General features: G+C 43.5%; 1 protein-coding gene across 40 annotated transcripts in view; it reads right to left on the reverse strand.

The window, feature by feature from the left end:
* Positions 1–978: 978 nt before the first annotated feature.
* The window catches only part of ERC2 (ELKS/RAB6-interacting/CAST family member 2), a 983,951-nt gene continuing 959,595 nt past the window's right edge, over positions 979–25,334 (reverse strand). For all 40 annotated transcript variants that reach the window (XR_014823359.1, XR_002337959.2, XR_014823361.1 and 37 more), the window contains one exon: positions 979–3,937. The gene's annotated coding sequence lies outside the window, so the exon portion shown is untranslated. The remainder of the gene's footprint in view (positions 3,938–25,334) is intronic.

A 25,334-nucleotide genomic window follows, 5' to 3' on the forward strand; every position in this document is an offset into this window, starting at 1 on the left:
CTGGATGATTTTGTGTGAATACCCAAGTGATGGCAAGACTATTGTTTCAGCCCACTCAGGTTTCTGTCTTTCTCCTCTAGACCTCCATTTTTAACTTTGGAAACTGCACCTTGCACATCCAGTAATGTTCAATTGCAAGCCTCGCCCTCCTAATTCCCTTGAAAAAGGTGTGTGATCCAAAAAGGACCAGTAAGAGTTTCCCTAGGGAGTTCCTGTTGTAGCTCAGTGTTTAACGAATCTGACTAGCATCCATGAAGACACAGGTTCAATCTCTGGCCTCGCTTATTGGGTTAAGGATCTGGCGTTGTTGTGAGCTGTGGTGTAGGTGACAGATGCGGCTCGAATCCTGTGTTGCTGTGGCTGTGGTGTAGGCTGGCAGCTACAGCTTCACTTCGACCTCTAGCCTGGGAGCCTCCATATGCTGTAGGTGTGGCCCTAAAAAAAAAAAAAAAAAAGAGTTTGTCTAGAGGGCTGTTATGGATGCTGGGAGAGTGACATCTCTCCTCTGAAATCCAAGAATACTCAGAGCTGATGGGAGTCGTCTTTGCCACCAAATGGAGAGAACCTAGAAGGAGTGATGTCAACCTCCTGGAAAGTGCAGAAGAAACAAAGGGGGCAGAAGAGGGAGGGAAGGAGGGAGAGGGAAAAAAATGGAAGGATGAAAAGGTGGGAAGGAGGAAGGGAGGGAGGATAGAGACTGAGAAAGAGGGAGGAACTGAGAGAGAGAGAAGTAAAAAGGAAAGGGAAATGGGGAGGAAGGAGGATGGGAGATGCCACCAATGACTTAATTTCTTAACACAGTCTGAGCCTCTAAATCCAGAAATTCACACCTTGGCTCTTCCAGTAAAGAGAGTCCATAATTTCCCTTTTGCTTTCTTTTGTCTTTGAATCCGGAAGTTCTTCAAATGGGGATCATGACCCAAACAGGATTAGAAACCATCACAATTGGAACATTTATTTGAGATGGAATAAACTCACTTCAGAAAGAAACAAAGTTTATTTGATGAATATAAATAAGGCGATCAGCACAAATTACTTCTCATACACGTGATAACAAATTCATGAACTGTACATACCTTGCACGTTGTACTTCTACTAGACATGAGGTTACAATGACTGGCTACTACATGCCCACTGGTAGTTTCTGAGGGTTCCTTAGTTTTATTTATTGTTTTCATATCAAAGTCCATAATCACATGGTCAATATCACAACCCACATGCCACTCACTTGGAGAAATATTACAAGAAGCACTATCAAACGAGGGTCTCTGGGAATTAGATACACTGACCCCTGGCAGCATTCAAACGCCACTCGACACAAAAAACATCTCAGATAGAGCTTATGTCAACACATTTGAGGTCTCGTCATGAACACTGTTTAAAAAGTAAATGGAAACCCACTTTCAAATGAAAGTTGACACGCTGTTAACGTGCATACTGGATACACAAAAATCATTAAATACAAAATTGAGACTGTACATTGAAATAAAATGGGGTATAAAGTACACGCCTGCTTTTGCACAAGGCAAGAAGACCAATGTCTAAATGTTAGCCTCAACTTTTCCTTTTTCAACTTGGTTAAGATTAAGGGGGAAACCCACTAACGTTTGAGAAAAGGAAATGTCTTTCCAACATCACAGTGTTTGTTGTAAACACAGAAATTACTTTTAATATGTGAAAAGGGAATTTTTTTGGTAACCCCACAACATTAGAGAATATTACGTGAACTATAATGAAAAGATGCTATGTTAGATAGAATTTAATTTTTAAGGGACTAAATGATATGCCCCCATAACGGTAATACTGGTAATACCTTAAACCAATGAAAGTGGGGCAAAATGATCTCTTGAAAAAATAGCTGTGACAAAATTGGCACATACCTGGAAATAACTAACTATACATGGTTGATTGCTTTTTCTGTTTCTAGGACCCCTATATTCCCTAGTGGATTTTCTACTTCCTACTTCAAGTATTCAGTGGCAGAGTTCAGATCAAGATCTGGCTGTAGGAGGCAGTGAGGCTGCCTATTGAGGACATCCAAACTGTTCATGGGGACGAGTTGGTGGCCTGGGTTTTCAGTGTGACATTATGTCAAAATGTGTTAAATACGCTTGGGGAGAACTCTGCTCATTTCTCGAATCAAGACCTAGATGCCTTCGATAGTTAAAGGACAAACTTTTTAAACATGAATGTATTTAGATTGCTTATGCGACACGAAAGCTTTACACAGTTTGCGATACTTACTGACGACAAGGACAAAGCCAGCAGCAAGAAACTTGCTCGAGTATGTTACTCCTAATGCACCAAGGATGAACAGTGCAACCCAGACACAGTTTCATTTTCCCCGATAGATAAATAAGGTGTGTGACTTTTAAATATCTCTATGGCTCACAGAAGAGGTCCAGAGTTAATTGCACCAACATTTTAAAAAGTAATAATAATGACTAAATTCAAAGCAAGACTTTAGGAATTATCTGCTTAGAATCCTTTCCACAGCAGCAAAGAGATACAACTATATTTATTAAGGCCACTCATGCTTAAATTCACTGTTTGTCCTTTAAAAATGAAAGATTTTCATCCCCCACTTGCATACGTGGAAGGGTTTCTTCCATTGACAAATCAACACAAGAGTTGCACATGTTTACCAGACTTGGTCATGAGTTTTACGAAGTTATAACAACTTTTAATTTTTTGTAATCTTCAGAGGAAGCAGGAGGAGTTTAATTCTCCTTAGTACCATGTCACTGTATGTAAAAGACCTCAAAATTCGGTCTCTTTCCCTGGCATGTGCTTTAAATAATGACTCCGTATCACAAACATGTTGTGTAGAGCTATATACAGATACACAGCTTTTGTGATTATTCCTCATTCATCAATGTTTTCATGTCTGATGCTGAAAATGTTTTGGAATCCATGGTGGAGACATTTAAAAAAAATGAGAAATGACCCTCCGTTTACAGAAGATCTAAGCTTGCACTGTATGCACAGCATTTGGATCTTGAATGTGAATGTGTCCCAGCCTCTTCATGGAGACCTGCATGTACGGGAGTGGTGAGAGTCTGAGGCTCGGTCACATCCCAGCCACAGGGGATGCATGAAACACATGGAAGAGAAATATGCAGGTGCCTCAGGCTTTGGCCACTCCCCAGTACAAAATCAGGGTAGAGAAAACTATGATGATCAATTTTGATGTGCCATGCATTGTCAGAGACACACACCATGTTCTCATAAGGCGATTTCTTGGCAAGTATTAGTGGTTTAAAAAATTGATTTCATTTCCAACCTGGCCCAGAGGTAACTACTGGTTCCGCCATCAAAATATGGTTCTTCAAACAGCGGATTAAAGAAATAGAGGAGGGTAAAGGCTCACCATTTTTGGTGTTTTGGTTTCTTCGTCAAACATTCCATGCATCTTGGTATACAAACACTGCCAACACCACTCACTCATAGAATTTACACTTTTTGATAATCTAATGCATTAGGGATGACCACTTAGACTCAACCAGCAGAAAAGTGGAAGGTGGAGCTAGTTGTCCAACAGAAAGTGAATCCAAGTTAAAATCCCATGGAGTTCAAATTTATCGGGTGATGCGTAAGTAACATAACATAAGTAAAATGTTATCAGATAATAACACTCAGAAGAGATGAACACACTTTAAATGCTCAAGTCCCCCCCCCCCCAAATGGAGGCTCTGCCATTTTTTCTCCTCCTCCACATTCTCTTTTCCAACATGTCTGAATCCAAGAGAAACAACGTGAGATGATGAAAGAAATATCAGGTCGAACAGAATTGTGCTCAATAATGAAAGTGAAAACTCCTCTTCAGTCCTGATGAGCGTTCCAGGTGGTGATGGACAGTGATGTGAGCTGCACTGCAATAGATTATCAGAATATTGCTGCAGAGCTGCATTTCCCCTTTAGTCAGCCCTTCTGATAGCTGCAACAAGAAAGCACAGAATTTAGCAGGGAGAGTAACTGGCAGTGACATGGGAGATAATCCTGGCAGACACTCCCTCCCACATCCCTGCACACCCCCGTCCACCGCTCTCTTTGATCAGGGTTGACTGGGACTGGGGAGGGCGGTGATGTGGAGGATGCACTGCGGAATGCTAAAAATAAATTGCAAACACACCTGAGAAGAGGTTTCTTTCAAAATACTTCAAAATACTTCCCATACAGGTATAGATGTCTCTTGACATGCAAAAAGCAATTGAAAGGAAGTAAGCCAAAATGTTCCAGTGATTATTTCTATGTGATCAGATTACGTGTCTTTCCACAGTTTCCTGCAATGGGTACGGGTCTTAAACTATTTTAAAATGACTTTACAGACATTAGAGAGTTAAAGATGGTCAAGATACCAGAAAACTTAACAGTCACTTACAAACCACTTAAGAGCAGCAATTTAAAAGAATACTGGAAATTTCATTCCTAGGCCTATACCCAGAAGACTGGAAAATAGGAACTCAAACAGACGACTTGTACACAAATGCTCCCAGCAGCGTTTTTACAGTAACCAAAAGGTAGAAACAATTTCCAAGTGTCCATCAACAGATGAATGTATAAACAAAAGGTGGTATATACACAATGGCATATTATTCAGCCCTAAGAAGAAATGAAGTTCTGACTCATGCTACCACATGGATGAACCTTGAAGACATCATGCTAAGTGAAATAAGCCAGTCACCAAAGGATTGATTCCAAATACATGAAATATCTAGAATAGACAAATTCAAAGATGCAGAAAATAAACCAGAGATTACAGGGGCTTGAGGGGAGAAAGGAATGAAGAATTTCTATTTGGGCTAATAAATTGATTCTGGAAATGGCCAGTAGTGTTGGTTTATAATGCCACGTATGTGTTTAATGCCACTGAACTCTATACTTAAATTGGTTAAAATGGTAAATTTATTTTTATTTATTTATTTATTTTTGTCTTTTTGTCTTTTTAGGGCCATAGTCACAGCATATGGAAGTTCCCAGACTAGGGGTCTAATCAGAGCTGTAGCCACCAGCCTACACCACAGCCACAGCAACATTACATCTGAGCCGTGTCTGCAACCTACACCACTATTCACGGCAACGCTGGATCCTTAACCCACTGAGTGAGGCCAGGGATTGAACCCACAGCCTCATGGTTCCCAGTCAGGTTCGTTTCTGCTGCGCCATGATGGGAACTTCTAAAATGGTAAACTTTAATGTACATTTTACCACAATAAAAGCCTAATTTAAAAAAGAATATTGATATCTCTTTAGAACACAATGAAACAAAGTTGGCTGTCATCCCCACATCCCAGGACATGTGTATGGATGTGTAGCTTTAAACACAAATACAACAGTCATTCATTTGCATATTTCATGCCCTGGGGGAGAGGTATCCAGAAGCATCCCAAGTTTTCTCACTGTCCCCGTAAGGGTCCCTGGCGGTAGAATACAACTGCAGCCTGGGAAGAAACAGTAAGACGGGTAAGAAGAGAGGACTATCCCACACTGAGGCTTCAAGTGATGACTTTCTTCCCTACTGATGCTCCCTCTGCATGCCTGCATCATTATCACTCACATATGGCCTTTGAATACTGTGGGAGTTTCCGGGGCACATGGCAATACTGCAGCTAGCTATCTGGGGGATATGGTGGGGAGGGGAAAGATCAAACACACACACACACACACACACACACACACACACACACACACACACACACAGATATGTGTGAGCCACTTTTCTATATAGCCTGAGCTGTCTGATTTGGTGGTTGATACACAGCGTTTCTCAAGTCACACTGACTAATGAGCCAACCAAAGAACCAATGTCTGCACAGGTAGGTGGTTATTTTGAGCTCTCGTTAAACAGTGCAAATGAAATATGTGGCTTGGATGAACTCTGCTAATTCATACTCCGAGGAGTTTGGTGTAACCCTTCTGGTTAAGAAACCTGAATCGGGGCAAAAAAATGACTTTTGCAGAGCCAGAAAGCTAGGGAGTTCCTAGAGCAGATCATATTACTCATTCTGGCACATAAAATCTCTGCAAACTTTGTATGAAAATTGTAAGTCAGAGCACGCTTTCTGCTTCACGAGCTGTGCATAGCTCTAATTCTTTTGTGCATTAAGCATTTCTTAATCATCCTTTTAAGGGGCTGACCAATATATTAAAAGGCCACATGATTAAAAGGTAAAGAGAAACCCAAAGTAGTACTAAAATGCACAGGTCATATTTTATAGATGGGGAAATGAGTGAAAAATAATTACAGCGAATGTCCAATGTCCTTGATGTTTTTCCAAGATAAAGTAGCAAAGAACAATCATTTATTCAGTTGAGAGAAAGATTTCCAGCCGGGTAACAGGTCACAAGGCAGAATACAGTGCCGTGAGACTTCAGTGCACTACTTTGGGGTAAGGTTTCTGCTGGAAAAGGGAACTCTGAAAGTGTTGCCACTCCTTCACTCAGACAAATCCATTCACCACGAGGCCTAAGTGGATTTGGGAGAAAGAACCTCAGATGACACCACCAGCAGTTGGAAATGCAAATGATCTCTTATTGAGGGGCAAATAAGTATATATTTTTTAAAAAATTTAAAAAGGACCTCTGGCTTCCAGCAAGGAGGCAATGTGGGCAGCCACTCACTATGAGGTAACCTCTGACCGGTGGTCCCTCACCTGGATGGTCATAGCAGCTCCAACCTAGCCCCATGCATCCTCTTGTACAGTGACCCTCCCTGCATTCTCAGTGGTGCTGCCAACAGTGCTATTTCTACAACATCCACTCCATCTCGCCTTCCCTGTGTACGACCTTCGTTTATAAGCCCACCACTATCAGGAGGGAGGACAGACTCCTGGCCATTCTGGCCTTTCTCTCTCCAGCTTCTTGCTTCCTGTTCCCCCTCTGTTGAACCTGCTTCTGCAGTTCTGAGGCTTTCTTTCCTCCTCATGTCCACAGACTTCTCTTTCGGTCTGACATGCATTCACACTAACCCTTGACTGGACAGATTCCTACTTATTCTTCAGTCTTAGTTTAGATGTCTCTTCCTTGGAGGTCCTTCCTGACCTTCCTGAGAGTGGGCTGTGGCACAGGAAGTCTTACACATACTGCACTCCCATTTCCATGACTGGTCTAGACTTTTACTGTCCAATATGGTAGCCACTGGATACATGTGGCTACTCAGCACTTGAAAAATGGCTAGTCCAACTTGAGGTGTGCTGTAAGTATAAAATGTGCATCAGATTTTAAATATTTAGCAAGAATTTAGGGTTTTTTTCCCCTACTGATTTCATGTTAAAATATTTTGGATATAATGCATAAAATTAAATCTATTATTAGAATTAATTTCACCTGTTTCTTATGTAATTAGTAGAAAACTCAAAACTACAGATGTGGCTTGCAATATATTTCTATTGAACAACACTGGTCTAGGCTACAAACTCCGTAAGGGTAGGGGTCAGACTAGTCTTGCTCACTTAGCATTCTCTGTGCCATGCACAGTTCATGGAACAAGTGGATTCACTTACCCTTTCCATAGATATTAGAGGGCACCTAGAATAGGTAGAAAAGTCCCTCCCACCACAAGTATTTTCTGCTGTAATCCCTCACACTGGGACTGTGAGTCATCTCATAGCATGATTATATTATTTTATAGATATAATTAAGGTTACTAATCAGGTGACTTTAAATCAATCAAGAGCTTGATGAGTGGATCTAATTTGATGATGAAAGTCCTTTAATAGCAAGGACATTTCTCTTGCTGGTAGTAAAAGAGAAAGTCAGGGAAACTGGACACATGAGAGGGATTTGCAACGCAGAGATGGAGAGAGCCACAGGGCAAGGACCTGAGAGCATCCTGTAGAATCCAAGAATATCCCACAGCTTATAGCCAGCAAAGAAACAAGAACCTCAGTCCTACAACCACAAGGAATGAAATTCTGCCACAACCTGAATGAGCTCAGAGGTGGGTGCTTTCCCAGAACCTTCAGGTTAAATCCAGCCTGACTTACTCCTTGACTTTGGCCTTATAAAACTACAGAGAGAACCCAGTGAAGCCTGACTGGTCTTCTAACCTACAGAACTGTGAGATAAATGGGTATTGTTTTAAGCCACTAAGTTGATGGTAATTTGTTATACAGCAATAGAAAACTAATATATCTCCTTTTTGTGCCAGGCAGCGTGCCTGGTGCCAAGGATGTAAGAGTAAAAATGACAAACAAACAATGACAGATAAAATCTATGCCCACATAGAGCCAGTATTTTCAAGTGTAAGACAAACAACAAATAGAAACATAAATAGGAGAATGAAGATTTTAAAAATTTGTACCTGGAAGGAACAGGGAACTGTGATGGGCATGCTTAAGGTTTATAAACTAAATGACAATTTTGATCTGTTTTTTTAATATGGGAAGATGCCCCTATTTTTCAGTGAAAAAAAGCAGACTAGAACTCCATATGCACAGTTCAATCTCATTTTTGTATCAACACACAAACATAAACACTTGCAAGGGCATAGGCCAGAATATGGTTAATAATTATCTCAGGGTGCTGTTTTAAAATTTTCTTCTTTAGAATTCTTTTTTTTTTTTTTTTTTTCTGGTTGCACTCTGGGTTTTTTAAACCAGAGAATGTTTAGCTAGTATCATAGCATAATAAAAAGCTATTTCCATTGTGAAAGAAAATCAGTACTACATGGGATCAATGCTCTTGAGTTGGTTTTCTGGAAGGGAATCCTGCAGCTGGTGTGCAGGGGTTGGGGGTGCGTGTGTGGGGAGGGGCGAGGGTGCAGGCAAGCTCAAGGCAGCAGCAGTAAGATTCTGTCCCAGGACAAGTGCCCCCAGGAGAGCAGGCTATAAACGTGTGGTGTCTCACAAATATTCCTTCAGACTGTTTTTCTTTGGGATAAAGACACCTGCCGGATTATGGCTTTCTTCTCCTGCCCTTCAGTAGTGATTTGCAGAAACAGGCTGGGAGAAAGGGGTCTTTGGTAAACATGGAGGGGTTAAAGGGGAAACTGTTTAATAACAGTAGTAAAACGCAGGCTATTTTTGACATCTGGGTTAATGTCCATTACGCTCCATGTGCTTTCCAAATGTGTGCACTGTGCCCCCAAGTAAAAAAAACAGACACCCATTCACAGCAGCTTGGGATGCCCCTGACATTGCACATGGTGCCCACATAAAAGTGTACCCCTGATAGGATCATTAACAACAGTCTGGAGAGAAGAGCTGTTCATTCTGGGGGCAGTGGGCATCCTATAGAAAAACTCCACTCAGCGACTCTGCTCACAGGAAAACCCAATAGAGTCATTTCTCTTCAGAAATGAAAAAAAAAGAAAAAAGAAAAAAAAATCTATAACTACATCTGTGTTATTACTTAACATCTTTTAAAATGGGGTGGAATGGGTTTCTCATTTTCCTCATGAAGATTTATTTATTATTGTTGTGATCAAAGTGGCAACAAATTATGTTAAATCATTTAATTTTCTTGATAGGAGCAACCACCTTGAAGCCATAATTCAAAAATATGAGTGGAGAGCAACATGTTACCTTGAGAGTGGCCTCCTACAGCTCCACAGGGCAATAAAATGTAACACTTCAGAGCCCAAGGGCTGGGGCTGGGGGTGGGCCCAGCAAGGCCTCAGCTCAGAATTGCAAACTGCTGTTGGGTTGGTAGACCTGCTGGGTAGGAGGGGGGCCCTGAGAGTCTTTGGGTTTCACCTTCATCTTCAGTTTCTGGGCCCTGGAGTTCAACTCACCCACAAGGTTTTACATGAAGGATTCAGATGTGTACAGCAAGATGGCAACATACTCCACTGCGCCTCCTTAGAATTTATTTTTGCCATTATTATTGTGGTCAGAATTATTTGTAGCTAACACTTGGTGCATGCTGTCTGCACCAGTGAGCCTCTGTGCCTTTGAGTGAATTATTGTCAACAAGCTTGACAGCACCATGATACCGACCTGGTTGATAGTCCCTTAGCAGCTGAGGAAACTGAAGTTTAAGGGGAATGAATGCTTTTGATCAAATTCTCATCTTCCTGGGGCCTGATCTGAAACCACATCATCTCAGCTCCAGAGCCCATTCTCTTTACCATAGCCAGGACTTCCTAAACCTCTGTCTTATGCATTCTGCTGTCCCAATTTTTGTAATCTTTCCATAACTCCTGCCACATCGAATTACTATTTTTCTTTAAAAATCTCTTCTAAAAACAAATGTGGAGTTCCCGTCGTGGCTCAGTGGTTAACGAATCCAACTAGGAACCATGAGGTTGCGGGTTCGATCCCTGGCTTGCTCAGTGGGTTAAGGATCCAGCGTTGCCGTGAGCTGTGGTGTAGGTTGCAGACGCGGCTTGGATCCTGCGTTGCTGTGGCTCTGGCGTAGGCCGGTGGCTACAGCTCTGATTCGACCCCTAGCCTGGGAACCTCCATATGCCGCGGGAGCGGCCCAAGAAATGGCAAAAAGACATAAATAAATAAATAAATAAATAAAAACAAATGTCCTTTTGAAGAAAGACTTAATACCAGAGTGGAGTCAGGATTAAGACCTTAAAATAACCAAATAGCTATTAAAATGAAAGTGCTTGCCCATGAAATACCTAAAACCATCCCACTGCCCTAGGTGACCTTCTCCAGAGCAGCTCTGGCTTGTGTCGGCCAGCTTGCGCATGCCCAATACTTGGGCCACACCTGCCATCCCTTGGACCACCTCATCTGACACTTTAGGCCTGGCTACCATGGACCCTCTTTCCTCTCTTCTTCTCAAGGGTCAGATGGCAGCAGGAGGAAAAACTCAGAAATCTGCCACTCAACATCAGCGTTAGGTACTATATGTAATTTTAAAAAACACTGATTTAGTAGAAATGTGCTTTAAGGTGCAATTTTATCTTAAAATAATACCTTCTTTAACTTGAGAGATTGCAAGTTAAAGGCCTTTGTCCCTCTAACTCTTAAACATTTCTATATTTTGGCACTCTAGACATTGGGGCTGGTAATTCTTTGTTGTGGGTATTGTTCTATGCATTATAGGATGTTCAGCAGATGCCTGGCCACTGTCCACTAGAAGCCAGTAGCATCACTCTCTCTCCCACTCATGACAATAAAAAATGTCTCCAAATACTGCCAAATTCCTCCAGGTTAGAGGGCAAAATTGCCCCAATTTGAGAACCATTGGTCTAATCAATTATTTTTATATTTAACTAGTTGACTATGTAAGAAAAGTATTTGTAAAATATGTAAGATAATTACATACTATAAGATATTTGGTAAGATATATATATAGATATATATGCACCTACCAACCCATTAAAGATATGAACAATTTTGCAGAAATAAAGCTCTACTTTTAAGCTGCCATCATATTATTTCAGACCCTGCTGCATAGATTGAAAAGTCCTGTGGAAATAGGTACAAACTTAGTAATAAATATAATGAAAAGGTATAATTTATCTGACATAAAATAGAAATACCACAATCTTGAGATAGCAAGACACCTAAGACACTTGCTGAGCTAAGTGAAAAGGTAAAATCTAGTTTAAATTTATAGCATTCCTTCAGTGTCCCTCTAGGAGTTTGGCATTTTGCCAGGGTTCCTTGTTAAAAATTTGTTAAACGTGTTTGGCATTAATGCAAACACAAAGTGGTCATTTGTTACAAATTCTATTGGAATGCATTCATTTAAGGCAATGAAGTAGTTACTAGAAAAGAAAAAAAAGTTCATTAAGTACATTTTAAAAATACAATGATGTATGCAGTGTGTAGCTGTGGCGCCCTGGTGGCTGTATAAATCGCTGACAGAATAACCACACATTGTGTTTAGTTTGAAATTGGAATCTTTTAAACATAACTGATAGAACAAAAACTGGTTTTGTTTGTTGTCAAAACTCATGTTAGTCTTTCTTTTCTGAACTAGTTAAAATAACCAACAGTTTGGCATATAATTTCTAACCTTTCAAATCAGTGAAACACATAGGTTCAAATCATGCTTTGGGAATCTTTTCAGGGTCTGGCCATGACAGCAGAGATGAGGGCTGATTCCACAGACAGAATACCTGCTTCCCTGCGGGGGGAATGCCCGTGTCTCCTGGGGAGCCCCACTTGGGGAGGGTCAGTACTTCTGTGTCCTCACAGTTATCTGGGGTTATTAGGTTACCTATAGAGGGAAAATCATCGGCTTTCATCATGGAGACACCGGAATCCTATGAGCAAATATCCTAAGCTTCGTGTATAGAACTTCCACCTTCCTGTCCCGCCCTGTGCTGTTTCTTTCCTGCACAAAAAGGAATTATTGCTGAGTAATGGTGACTCCTTACCGCCCACAAGAAATGGTTCTGAAGCTCAGCTTCGGGAGAAAGGGGCTATACGACATTGTACAACATTTGGCCCTGCAACATAGCTTGTTGTGGATGTATGTGTGGAATACGCCACCTCAGGGCCCCTAGATGCTCGCTGAAAGCCGATCCTAAAGTTGAATAGAAAACCCGTGTTTGACATGAGTATTCAGAAAGTATCACTGCTTTCCCTCTCCTTCACTCTCTCACCCTGACAGACTTACTGCCATGAGACTGGATGACAGAATCCCACGGTCTGGAGAGCCACAATCCCAAATCCCCATGGCCCCCAAACGTCTCTCTAGGTGGGACTCTTTTACCATCTGTTTGGTGTCATCCAGGCTGCCCTTGTAGGGCATGGATCCAGGGCCTTGAAACATTCCCCTAGTTCAAGAGTAAACTCAAGACAAAACCTAGCTTCCCACTTGTGGCATGAAGAAGTTTGCTCTTCCCTTCACAAATGCCAAACAGGAGCAAGAAGCAAAAATGTCTAAGAACAGGGAGAAAATACTTGTCTCCAGGAATCACAAGAATGCATGATACAAAAGGTAAGAAATTTACTGAATATTACAGAGCTTGTCTTGGTTTTATACCATTTGGTGGGCTTTCTTTTAGAAAAAGACTGACACATAGTTGACTGTTTCAAGCTTGACAAAACTAGATGGTCATGAGAACACATGGTAAAGGCCTCTCTCTGGGGCCTGGGGAAAGGTTTGTGTACTTGAGGGGCCCGAAGCTTATATCCTTTCTGCTTGCAATGGAAATTTACTTTTGAGACTGCATTTTCAAATTCAAATGAGAATAAAGTAAAATATGTTTTCAAATCCCTTACTGACAAGGATTCAGCTTTAGGAGGATCTCGGGAAAGTACATCAGAGTGAGAGGGAGGTGCAGGAATGATATGGCCCTCCTAGAAAAAGGAGCTGGTGAGGCATTGTGGAGAATTTGAAACATGAAGGAACCATGTGATATCTCAAGTTTGCTCACCAGAAGTGGCTCGGATGACAAGTGTTTACAACAGGATCTTCACAGAGCCAATAATGGCAATTAGTCCCCAGGATTTGAAGGCGCCCTTCCCGCCTGGCCTCGCTGAGGTGGAATGCCATTTACTCTTGGGGCTGGCGACTAATTAGGGGTCTCTTTTGAAGATCAAGGTTTTGCGATCCCTGTTTCTTAATAACATGGTTGGCCTGTCGGCCACCTGGGTCCAGGCGAGACCTCCTTTTCCCCCTCCCCAAACAGCAGGCACCGCCTGAGGCCAGGAGCAAGTGTGGGCAGGAAAACATAGATCCAGCCGGGTGAGCAATTTAACCTTTTCACCACCAAGGTTCTGCAACCCGGTGTCCAATTTAGCTGCCCGGAAATGGAGGCAGTTGAGCTCCTTTCTCAGGAAGGGCTGAAGGCCTAGGTATGCTGCAAAATAACTTCAGTCAAGGTGCAAACCCTACACAGGAAGCTTTCTCTTATGGGAAAAGGAGCAGGAAGACCCCACTTCTCCAGAGAAGTGGTAAATTAAGAGGCTCTTTGCATCTGGTTCACGCTGGGCCATTTCCAGGAGGAATTTTAGAAGTAACCAGCTAAAGAAGGCAGGAAGCAGAGGGTGAGGCTAGTAGAGTGTGCCTTCTGGGGTCCTAACCTAATGGCTCATCAGACCTGAGGGACTAGGTACCTGCATCTGCTGACCTCTTACCAGGGCCCCTTGACCTTGCTGGACAAGGCCGGGTGGGCTGCTCCACTCCCTAAGACATGGTGAGGGAGAAAGAGACTGACGCAGCAGGAAAAGTAAGCTGCAAAGAATCAAACTTGAAACAACCTGGGTAAAGCAAAAATGGTGGAAGAGGTTGACACATTCTGGCCTAGGTTGGTTGTGGTCCCTAGGCCCATAGGCATTCCAGTGTGGCAACAGCCAATGCAGCAAGTTCAATGTGGTATTGTTTAATTTCTGCATTCTGGTTGCAAGCTGGCAATGATGGCTGCTGAAGGCCGGCAACCCCACTGCCATAAACACAGTCAGTATTGTCAGCAATGCCAAAAATCATTTTTAAAACTATTTATTTTGGGCAGAGAGGGGCTGAATGGAGTTTGCATTTGATTAATTTACTGTATTATAATTTCAACTTGCTTCATACTTTTTTGTGTGTCTTCTAAGCAATACCAAAACAGAGTTTCCTGCAACGAAGAGAACTAACCTTCTTGGGACTGGGGGAGACTTCTTTGGTAGGTGGAAAAGGAAAAGACACAGGCCAGCAACCAGCTGAGGGAAGCCAGGTTATTAGAGATAATTAGGGTCTCTGAGTCCACTGAGCCCTGATCACATACCCCTGCAAACCAAGGAATAGGTAAGAAGCTACTTCACTGTGGTCTGTAGAGTTGGACGTGAGATGGGTTGTTAAATGAGAAATAAAAGCAAATTCAGTTCGGATTTTATATTGTCTTCAAGCTATGTTTACGAAAAGCATGAGAATCCTTCCTTCCTTCCTTCCTACCGTCTTGCTTTCCTTCCATTTACCCCCCTCAATTGTGAAAGCGTTTAACCAAGGACCACATTAAGTACTGGGGACACGTGGCTAAACAAGACAGACCCAGCTCTGACTTCATTGAACGCACATCTAGTGAAACTGTCAGACATTACATTCAACAAATAATTAAACTCAGCATGTGATGCATTAATTAAAATTGCAGTAAGTACCAAGGAGGAAGAGTGACCCACCAGCAATCACTGAGCACAGCACTTTTGATTTATGGCATCCAGTCCTTACCATCTGAGGAAGTTGTTATGATTAACGCATTATACTGCTCCAGAAATGGCACAGAGAGGTAAAGTTACACACTCAAAGCCACACAGCTAGCAGGTGGTGGGGCCATGAGGCAATCACACACACTGGGACATCCAATTCCCAGTTTATAGGAACAAATTGGGGCACTGACTTGATCTGACAAGAGAGTCAGAAAGACTTTCCAAGGAAGTAAAGTCTCTGGTGGTGGACATATTTCTACTGGAGGAGAATGGCTTCTTCCAAGACAACTTCTTTCTATTCTTCTTCCTATTCCTCTTCTCTCTTCTTCTCCTCCTTCTTTTGCACTGAGCTAATTGAAAAGTAAGCCTGCAGATTTCTATGTATTCCAAAGGTTTTGGGCAGACTCTGCATCCTGTCAAATGGATTTTTAGTTGGTGCTTTTTGTCTGTCAACCCGAGCTCACCTATAGCCGCCTTCAAAAGCCTCCACCCAAAGCCTCCACTTCAGAGTATCAAGGCACATGCATCTTCCTTCCCCTCCATGAGTTTCCATTACGACCTTCCAGCTTCATGGTATTTGGGATGATTAATCACTTTTAAATATGAAAAAAATTAACATGTCTGAAGCATTCTTCTCCACTGTCAAATGTTTTGCTTTAACGTAGATCCAAAATGTCTCCCTTTCCCAGCAATTCTAGAGCAATACATTTTCTGTTGAAGATTCAACTGTAGAAATCCTATGCAGAAGCCCCAAGCAATATATCTTAACATCTTAATTTCATTTAGGAGGAATGCAATGATTGATCATTTATCATTCAGAGATTGAGTGAACTATCTGGAGGATTTCAATCTATTGCTTCTATGCAATTGATGGGATATTCACATGTCTTCTGGCTGCATGAGGGCTTTGGGGTCCAAGTTGCCTTTGAAGAAGTGGGATGCTAAAAAGATTACTGAGGGAGGGTCTGCCTTTACCAGCAAAATATAACTCCAAGGCTTGATTTGTTCTGAATTAGAGCCTTCCCCAGTGATAGGATGTCTGCAGTTGAGTCACTCCCACTCCTCCATCTCCACACATGGAATTTCACCTTTCCACCCTTACCCTTTCAGAGGTAACCTTAAAAGGCTTGGAGAAACCTTGACCTGAAATCCATTGGCATTAGTGGGACTTGACTTCTCAGTCATGAGATTTCTTTTTAACCTAAAGCTGCTTTGTCAAAAAAGCAATTTTTACCACTGTATAAACAAAATGGCAACTTCCCAGGACATCTGAGTTGGGCCACTGGCCTCATAGTTGCCATTCTGATTTCCACACAAGACATCATTATAATCTCTTCATGTTGGTACTGTTGCTTGGTCGGCAGCAGAACTGGCCAGAATACTATAGAACAAGATTTTTGGAGTTTCTACAGCACCACTGATGTTTTGCTAGATGTGTGTGTGGGCGGGGGGAGGCAGGCAACAAAAACACGGTCTTCAAGTCCAAGTTATGTGTTCCATAACCATAGATCGAAACTGAGTACCTACTATGTGTTTTATGTAGTGTAGGTTTTAAGAAATAATCACAGAACAGGATGTCTCCAAAATCACAATCCATCTCCACAAACATGCACATGCTGAGTTTTCTCAGGAAACCTACTGCCCAACAGACCACCTTAGAAAGCAATAAAGACGTTCCCTCCAAAGAATGAAAAGTTTGAGAAAAGCAGAGGTTATCCCTGGAGGAATCTGAGGCTAGTCACATTTGCACAGTGCTATCAAGTAGACAAGCTCTCTGGTTTGAATTTACATTCAAGTTCCATACCAAAGTCCACCCTCGTAGGTCTGCGTGCAGCACAAGGCTAGTGGCTGCAGCCCTAAATCTTCCATCTCTAGCTCCTGCTCAGGGATATAAGTGAACTCTGTAATTGGCACCAGGACTGATAGGCTCTGAATTATTGAAATAGGGTTAACAATGGAGCTCTCCAGTGGACCCATTCTCCCATCTGCTATGAGGCTTCTGGCTATCACAAATGTTTCCAACTTAGATGTGGAGGTCTCCTGAGAGGGAATTCCTGCACCGCTTTTGTCACTGGTCACTGTGAAGACTGAAGAGGGGAAAATGCAATTTTCATAATACATGAATTTGCTGGAAATTTCCCTATTAAATCCCAAGGTCCTGGCAGGTGTGGGCTGGGTTTAACTCTTCCAAGACAAACCTGGCATCCAGGATTGAGGGCCAGGAAATGCCTTGGGGAAGAACTAGGCCAGAGATCAAGGAGCTGAGACAGGACAAAGTGGACAACTGAGGCATGATACCAGTTGGTTCTAGGTCCTGTGGAGTCACTTTGAAGGGCCAATGTGGCAGGACTCCAAATCAGCAGTCCTGGAGGGGTGGGGCAAGGGTACAGCAGAGGCCTTGGCTTTCCTGCAGAGAACTTCTTTAGGATCTGGCCCCATGCAATGTTGCAAATCCCTGCAAGAGCATGGGAAGTTCCTCGTTGGCAGTGCCAATCTATGAATACATATTCCTACTGCAAGAGGAGGCAGAGAGTTGGTCCCTGGTCAGGGCTTTTTTAGGGTAGTTCCCTCTTCCTAGAGCACTTTCCACATTACCCTTTATCTGGCTGCCTTCTGCTTATCCTCAATGCCAGCTTACATAGTGCTTCTTCAGGGGGCCTTCTCTGAGTCTTGTTCCTGGAAGAGTTCCCCAACCAGCTCCCCCTTAGCCCTCCCACTGCTCCTTCATTGTGCTCCTCCTCCAGAACAATTTGGAGTCAAGCGTTTGTGTCAGTATTTGATTAACATCTGGTTGCAGCCTCAGCTGCCTTCATGAGGACAGCCTGCGTATGTCTTGCTCCACGCATATTTCATATGTGCCTACCACATAGTGGGTGCCCAATAAATATTTCAAATGCTTACTACAGCCAAGAATAGTCCTAAATGCTTTACAGCAGGGATTTTCAATTTTGGCAGTACTACCATTTTGAACCGGATGATTCTTTGTTGTGGGGGCTGCCCTGTGCTTTGAATGATGTTAAGCAGCATCCCTGGCTTGTACCCACTAGATGCCAGTAGCACCCCTCACTTTCCCAGGTCATGACAGTCAAAAATGCCATGTCTCAATTCAGCCATCCGAGTAGACACTGCCAAAGCCCCCTGGGAGGCCGCCCCTCTCCCTACTTCTACTGATGTACATATATCGACCCACCTAATCTCCACAGTCACCCCGTGAACTGGTTACTATTATTTTCCTCCTGTTAGAGTCAAGAAAACAGAGGCCCAGAGAAGTTAAGTGACGTGCACTAAGTCACAACACCAGCAGGAAATGGTACTGGGACACAGGTAATTTAGTTGCTCAATTTGAAAAAGTTTTGGAAAGACAAAGGAGTGGCCTCAGGCCACACAGGTGAGAGGTGGCTCCTGTGGGACTGGGACCTGGCTTTTCTTACTTTTGCCCAGTGAGCTTCCTGGCTGTGACCCTGGGCTGCCTTTTTGGACTGTCCCAAACCAGGAACCCCTCATTGGGTCTGGGCTTATGGATTGACTCCTCCTAGATCAAAATTAGATGACTGTCTGCTATTCACTGACAGCCTCTCTTTCCTGAGTCAGTGGCCAGTGATGCCAGGACCCTCCAGGAGCAAGGCTGCCAGGAGGCATGGGGAAGGCTGGCTGGAATGTGATAAGGGAAGCAAGGATTCAGACCCAGGTTTGCCTGCATCTCAGCATGGTGGGGAGCAAGCCCTGCACTACGGCTCAGCCAGGCTGAGTAGTGGTCCAAGCTTGGGCACTGCCCACCTTTTTGCACCTTCTCAAATGATTCCATTCACGAACCCCTGTGCTCTCATCCGAGGGTGGATGGGAGGGATGACACTATCTACCTTGACGGCTAAACTGAGATGGGGCCTAATAGAAGCTCTGCACACACGAACTGCCTGTCATGTCTGCCTCTTTCTAGTTTGAATGATCTCCAGTAAATCACTTAACCTCTCTGAGCCTCAGTTCTTTCATCTAAAAGTGAAGATAATAATTCTAACCTCTCTAGGTAGGTGAGGAGATAAAATGAAATTAGCTTGCTACTAAAGCTTCTAGATCAGTGCCTGACATGTAATGGGTGTTCACTTTCCAGTAGCTCTTGTCACCTTCCCCTCTACACTAGCCCACTCAGTATAGAGAGACAGGCATCAGGACCAACTTGATCCAGGGTATGGAGAGTACCAGCCTGGGGTGTTCGTGCCTAGATTATGCATGGGCTGGACCAGGGCCTGGTCATCTTCATGAAAGGAGGTATGCAGAGCAAAGAGGGAACACATCAGGGGGGCTTGGAAGGAGCAGTTGCAGAAAGGACCCAAAGATTCCCCCCAGTTGTAAACTCCTTCCTCAGACCTGGAGCACCTCCGGCAGCCAGCCATGCAGGCTGCCTCCCCCTTTCTCCTTGGGCTCTTCCTGTTGGCACAGCCCACCCGCTGTACAAAGCTTCAGGAGGGTTTTTTCATGGCTCCAGCTGTTAGATAAACTTTCAAGGATATTTCTGTGGCAGGTACAAACCTGGACAGGAAGCCTTGGGAAGAAATCCTAAATTAATTATATGTCAACATTTAAGCCACAAGAAGGAGCAGTTGTCATAAATTTTTGGGAGGTTAGAATCCAATTTTAGTGGTAAATGTGAGCAAGCTCACTGACTCACTTGTGAACTGGTGCCAACAAAATGATATATTTTACATTCTTTCACAGCTTGTTTTGGCTAAACACAATGAAAAAAAGGGGGAGGGGATTACAGTTTTTATTCTTCACCGGGCTGATATGTTCAATCATGCAAAAGAGCTACACCACACATGGGCCAAAGCAGAAGAAATTAGCTCATTTTAATCACTTTTTCTATTGTCTTTCATCTTTGTTAAGAAAGGGAATGGGGCTGAAAACTCAAAAGAAGGCCATAGGCACTAAGGTCACCTTCAGCACGGCCTGGCACTGGGCATTCCCAACAACAAATCAAGACTCCCCTAGGAACGGCACTCCTGGTTTATCTTCAGTTCAGACCAAACCCTGGCATCATAATGGTTTCTGAAACATCAGTTCTTTAATCATTGGTCACTGGTTAAATTTTGTGTCAGGTAGTCATTGGCAGAAAGGTGAAAAAGTCTCCTTTAATTTTCACAAAATTAGGAAGGTGGCTGGGCTACTGTTATGCTTTTTGCTTTCTTTGTTATTCATTTATTCAATTGGTTATTCAATTCAGGAAGCATTTATTTTTCCTGGCCATGAGCTAGAACTGGGGGTTCGATGGGGAGTTAGACAGAGACTCTGATCTTAAAGTCTGGCAGTAAGTCTGAGGCAAAGCCGGTAATAAGACAACTGCAGTAGAGTGTGATATGTGAGCTAATGAGGGCGGGTGGGGCAGAAGCCCAGAGGCACTTGCTCAGGGAGGGTCAGCAAAGGCTCTCCTCAGGAGATGACTTCTAGGTTGAGACCTGAAGGATAAGGAGTGCGAATTACCAGAGGAAGAGGACAGACATTTCTGACTAGAGGGGCAGCATACGTAAGGGCCTGAAATAGAGCCAAAACAAGGCCTACTCAGAGAACTGCAAGCCCCAAGGACAGTCAAACACAGAACATGAAGAGGGAAGCAGTGGTTACAGGCACTAAGGGAAGCCCATGCAGGATATCTCATGCTTCCCTGGGGACAATGGGACTCTACGAAAGGTGAGTGATCTGGCCAGATGTATGATTTAGAAGGGCCCCTTTGGGTAACATGGAGGCCTGATTGAGGCAGATGATGAAGCTGTGGGGAGGTACCTATCTTTTCCTTAAGGGAAAAACAACCCCATGGGCAGTGGTATGGGTTGAACTGTGCCCTCGAAAAGGAAATGTTTAAGTTCTAATCCCCGGTACCTGTGAATGTGACTTTATTTGGAAATGGGGTCTTTGTAGATGTAACCAAGTTAAAATGCAATTATACTGGATTAAGGTGGGCCTTAATCCAATGACTGGTGTCCTTAGTAGAAGAGGGAACTTTGGACACAGAGATACAGAGAATACACACAAGGAGAACAGCATGTGATGATGGAGGCAGAGATAGGAATGATGTATCTGCAAGGCCAGGAGCACCAAGGATTACCAGCAACCACCAGAAATTAGGAAGAGCCTTCAAAGAGAGTGCGGCCCTGCTGCCACCTTGATCTTAGACTTCCAGACTCCAGAACCCTGAGAGAAAAAGTTTCTGCTGTTTTAAGCCACCAAGTCAATGGTACTCTGTCACAACAACTTGAGCAAACTAACACAGGAGTCATGATGGAATCTTGCTGTTCTGCTCCCCCAAACACTAAAATTCCAAGCTGCCTGTGTATTGGGACCACTGGGATCCATATGGGAGAGGGTCAGCTGAGATCCAAGAAGCATCTACCCTTGACTCTGGATCCCTTTGACCTGCCCGGTGGCCTGCAACGGGCCTCTCCCAAGGGTGGCCATCCGTGAGAGAGTTAGCACCAAAAGTCAATATTTGTTCACAGGCAACAGTTGTGTTTGCACTATGAAAACTCCAACAGGTTTTTACAGAGATTTCTATCCGTGTGGTCTTTAGGCCATGAAGTAACCATGTCCTGAAGAAACCCCTGAAGATGAGCCAGGAGGGGTGAAAGTCCCAAAGAGTACACTTTGGCAGGCAGTGGCACAGGAAGCGGGACGGGTCCCAGGGCCAGGGTCCACAGGCAAGCTTGGCAGACAACTGCAGCGTTTGTGCCATGGGCAGGCTGGACTTCCTCGTGCGGCTGCGGCTCAGCTGAGCCTCCTGGGCCCTCCCTCTGTGCTGATCAGCTGTTCCCAGCTGGAAGCGTTAATGTCATCCGCTTCCCAGAGATACCAGCTGACGCAGCTGATGGGACTGCAGGCCATCAGGAGCACACATGTCTCCACACCTCACGTGGGAGAAGATGCCTTGCCACCCTGATTATGCTTTAGTGGGGGTTCAGAATGCAGCTGCAGGGCTGCTCAGTGCCAAGGGCAGTGCCTGGCAGGCACTAGGAGGGTCTTAATAAATGAATAAGTAAATGAATGAGGACCATGGGCTTTTTAATCCAGTGGAACTTAAATTCAACCCTGGCCTGACACACGGTTAGCTGTGCAACCCTGGGCTTCAACTGCCTCATCTGTGAGATGGAGATACTAAAAAAAAGAAGTGTTGAGAGGATTAAATGAGATCATAAGTGCTTAATGGAGTGGCTGACAGTAATAAGGACTCAGTAAATATTAGCCATCACAATTTTCATTATTTTTCTTCATGCAGTCATGTGCCAGTGTAACACAAGTGTTAATATTGGCTGGTTCTAGACTTGGAGGGAGGGGCGGAGGAAGGAGAGGGAGGGTGGGAAAATCCCCCTAAGAATGCAGTTTGCACACTCCTTCTATTGCCTTGATCATCATTGGCCATCACCACGATTCTGTGACACAGGTCAAGGGTTGTCATCCCCACTTCTGATAAGAGAGTCTGAAGTTCACAGCAGTTAAGTGACTCAGGTAAATGCTTTCCAGTGATAAAACCCAAACCCAGTTTTCCCATCACATCAGGACAGAGCACAAAAGCACTTGACGACTCCTCCCTGGATAAATGAATGAATGAGAGATCCAATTACAAAACCATCCTCAGGAATAGGTAGGAGAAATAAGAGCTGAAAAAGATAAGATGAGATCATTAGGAGACCCGCCTGGACACTACTTCCTGTGTATGGGCAAGTCAACTCCCCTTCTGCGATTTGCTGTCCCTAAATCTCTTGCAGTTCTCAAATTCTAGGAAGCAGAAACTACTGATTAGCAGTCATTTAATTTCCTGAGCCTCAGTTTCCCCATCTGTCCAATGGAGATGATAACACCCTCAGTCTTGCTCTGAAGCCCAGATGTGATATGTACATGAAAGGGCTCTGCAAGCAGCCCTGATGTTAAACAGGATGAAGCAAAATATGAGGGCAGATTGGAAAAGAGAACCAGAAGGAAACGACCAGAGATAAAAATGTATTAATATTAACCAACAGGTTCCTTCAGAACAACAAAGCAATGAAACAATAATTTTAGAGAAACAAAACCTAGCCTAGGAAAAGTCTGCCAGAGGGAGCGGAAATGAAGGCACAACCAAGTGGCCCTTGGCTTACCTATCTGGAAAACACAAGATGAAAAAGATTCTTTGTAAACCAATATTTGTAAAAGCCCCACTGGGCTTTCTGCCTGCACAGACTGCCTATTATCTTGGCAAAAGATGAAAACAAGTGCATTCTTATTTAAACTGAGCATGAAGCAAGCTCAGGTAAATGTTATCAGCATCATTGGGAGCTACCATTTACTGAATACCTACTATGTGCTAGGCACTATACCAGAAACTGTGCAGAGATACTGTATTTGGTAAACAGTTTTTAGCACTTTTATAAGGCATAATAGTCAACCATTCATATATCATATATTTTCATATGTTTATTTGTTCAACAGGTATTTCTTGAGTGTTCATTATGGGCCAGGTATAGTACTGTCTGGTACAGATACAATGATGAACAAGGTCTAGTTAAGTCAAGGTTCTCAATGTCAGCACTTCAGACTTTTGGGGCCAATATACATCGGTTTGATAATTCTTTGTTGTGGGGGGGGGCACTATCCTGTGAATCGTAAGGTGTTTGGCAGCATCTCTGGCCTCTACCCACTTAGATGCCAGTAGCACCCTAGTGTGACAACTGACAATGTCTCCAGACCCTGCCAAATGTCTCCTGGAGGGCAGGGGGTGGGATTGTTCCCAGTTGAGAACCACTGCCTTAAGTAAAAAGGTGAGGAAAATAAATCTCAGAGAGGTGAAGTTCAAGGCTACACAACTGGTAAGGGAGAGATCGTTGATGTTGACATGACTTTGTATCTATGTGTTGAGATCACGAGGGGGGAGATATCAGGCCAGAGCCACTGTGATCTTGTCTTGTTTGCTGTCCATGCAGGTCCACCCTCTCATTCTACCTTTGGATTCTTTGGCTTTTTCTCTCCCTATTTGCCAAATCACATCAGTCATAAACATTAAATTCTTGAAATGTGGAGGAAACTCGAGGTGACCCACGTTCTGATCCCAAGACATCTTCACCTATTGCTACGAGAGTAAGTCAGTTCTCCAGTGAGCCCCTGGATGGTCCTCTGGAGTCCAGTTTGTTTCATCTCCTTCAACAGTAACTCAGTGGAGGGTGTATAGAAAGTCATAGAGGAAAGAGAATTGCAATTATTATATTCCCAAAATATCTTAGAGTTTTTAAACTTCAAAGTTGTATTTCAGTTCCAAGAGTAGCCTAACCTTTGCAGAGGTTACTCTGCAAATATATGCAAGATAAAGAATTCCCTGGGAGAGTGTCTGCCAAGATCCTAAGCCTGCATTCATATCTAATTTATAATCACCCTGAAAAAAAGGGTTCCTTTTACAAGGAGCTCACGTTACCCCTGGTCTGGCATTGTGTAGAGGAGTGACAGGTGCAATTTATGTGAATAATCACCGCAATCAGCTGCACTTAAGAAGGAACCAGGGACTACTCTTAAGAGGGAGAAACTGCTGAGTCACACAGTCAACTTTTGCTCCCCCAAATGGTGCCAAGGCCACTGGTTTCCATGGACCAAATTCAGAGGACATTGTAGAATGAATCCAGCCATCTATTGGGATCTAAGTTCCTTGGCTTGGGAGACCTAGGTTCTGGTTCCAACTGTGCTATTAGCTCAACATGTGATCTGGAACAAGACGTTTTCCTTCACTGAGCCTTAGTTTCCTCATCTGTAAACTTAGATCACTGGACTAGATGAGAACAAAGGACATGTCTTGCTTTAACCGTCAGTGATTTTCCAGAAGCATCCTCTTCTCCACAGTAGTTGTGACCTATGGCCTGGGAATTCCTCAGAGGAAGGGACTATGAAGATGTTGACATTGATAAAGACATCTCAGGGCAAGCAGTCCTTGACCAAATGACTCAAGGAATGAGTGTGGGTGTGGTTGTCTTGCAACTGGAACACCAAGTGAGCAAGACACCACCTCACTTGATCCCAAACCAAAGATAACTTACTCTGGGACATAAGGGATTTACAGGCTTATGAAAACCATTGTGTGGATCAGGGTTGGACAGATAGTAAAGGGTCAGAGAGTAAATACTTGAGACTTTGCAGATCTCATGCTCTCTGTTACTCAGTTCTACACTTGTGGCGTGAGGGCAGTCATACACAGTAAGTAAACGAATGGGCGTGACTGTGATCCAATAAAACAAAGCAGGTAGGGGGGCTGAATTGGGCCATGGGCTTTAGTCAGCCTGGTCTGGGTGT

Source organism: Sus scrofa, chromosome 13, assembly GCF_054392235.1.
Source record: "Sus scrofa isolate SSC_HxYL_T2T_F1_AM1 chromosome 13, Sscrofa_HxYL_maternal_Yorkshire_Landrace_v2.0, whole genome shotgun sequence".
Classification (NCBI taxonomy): Eukaryota; Metazoa; Chordata; class Mammalia; order Artiodactyla; family Suidae; genus Sus; species Sus scrofa.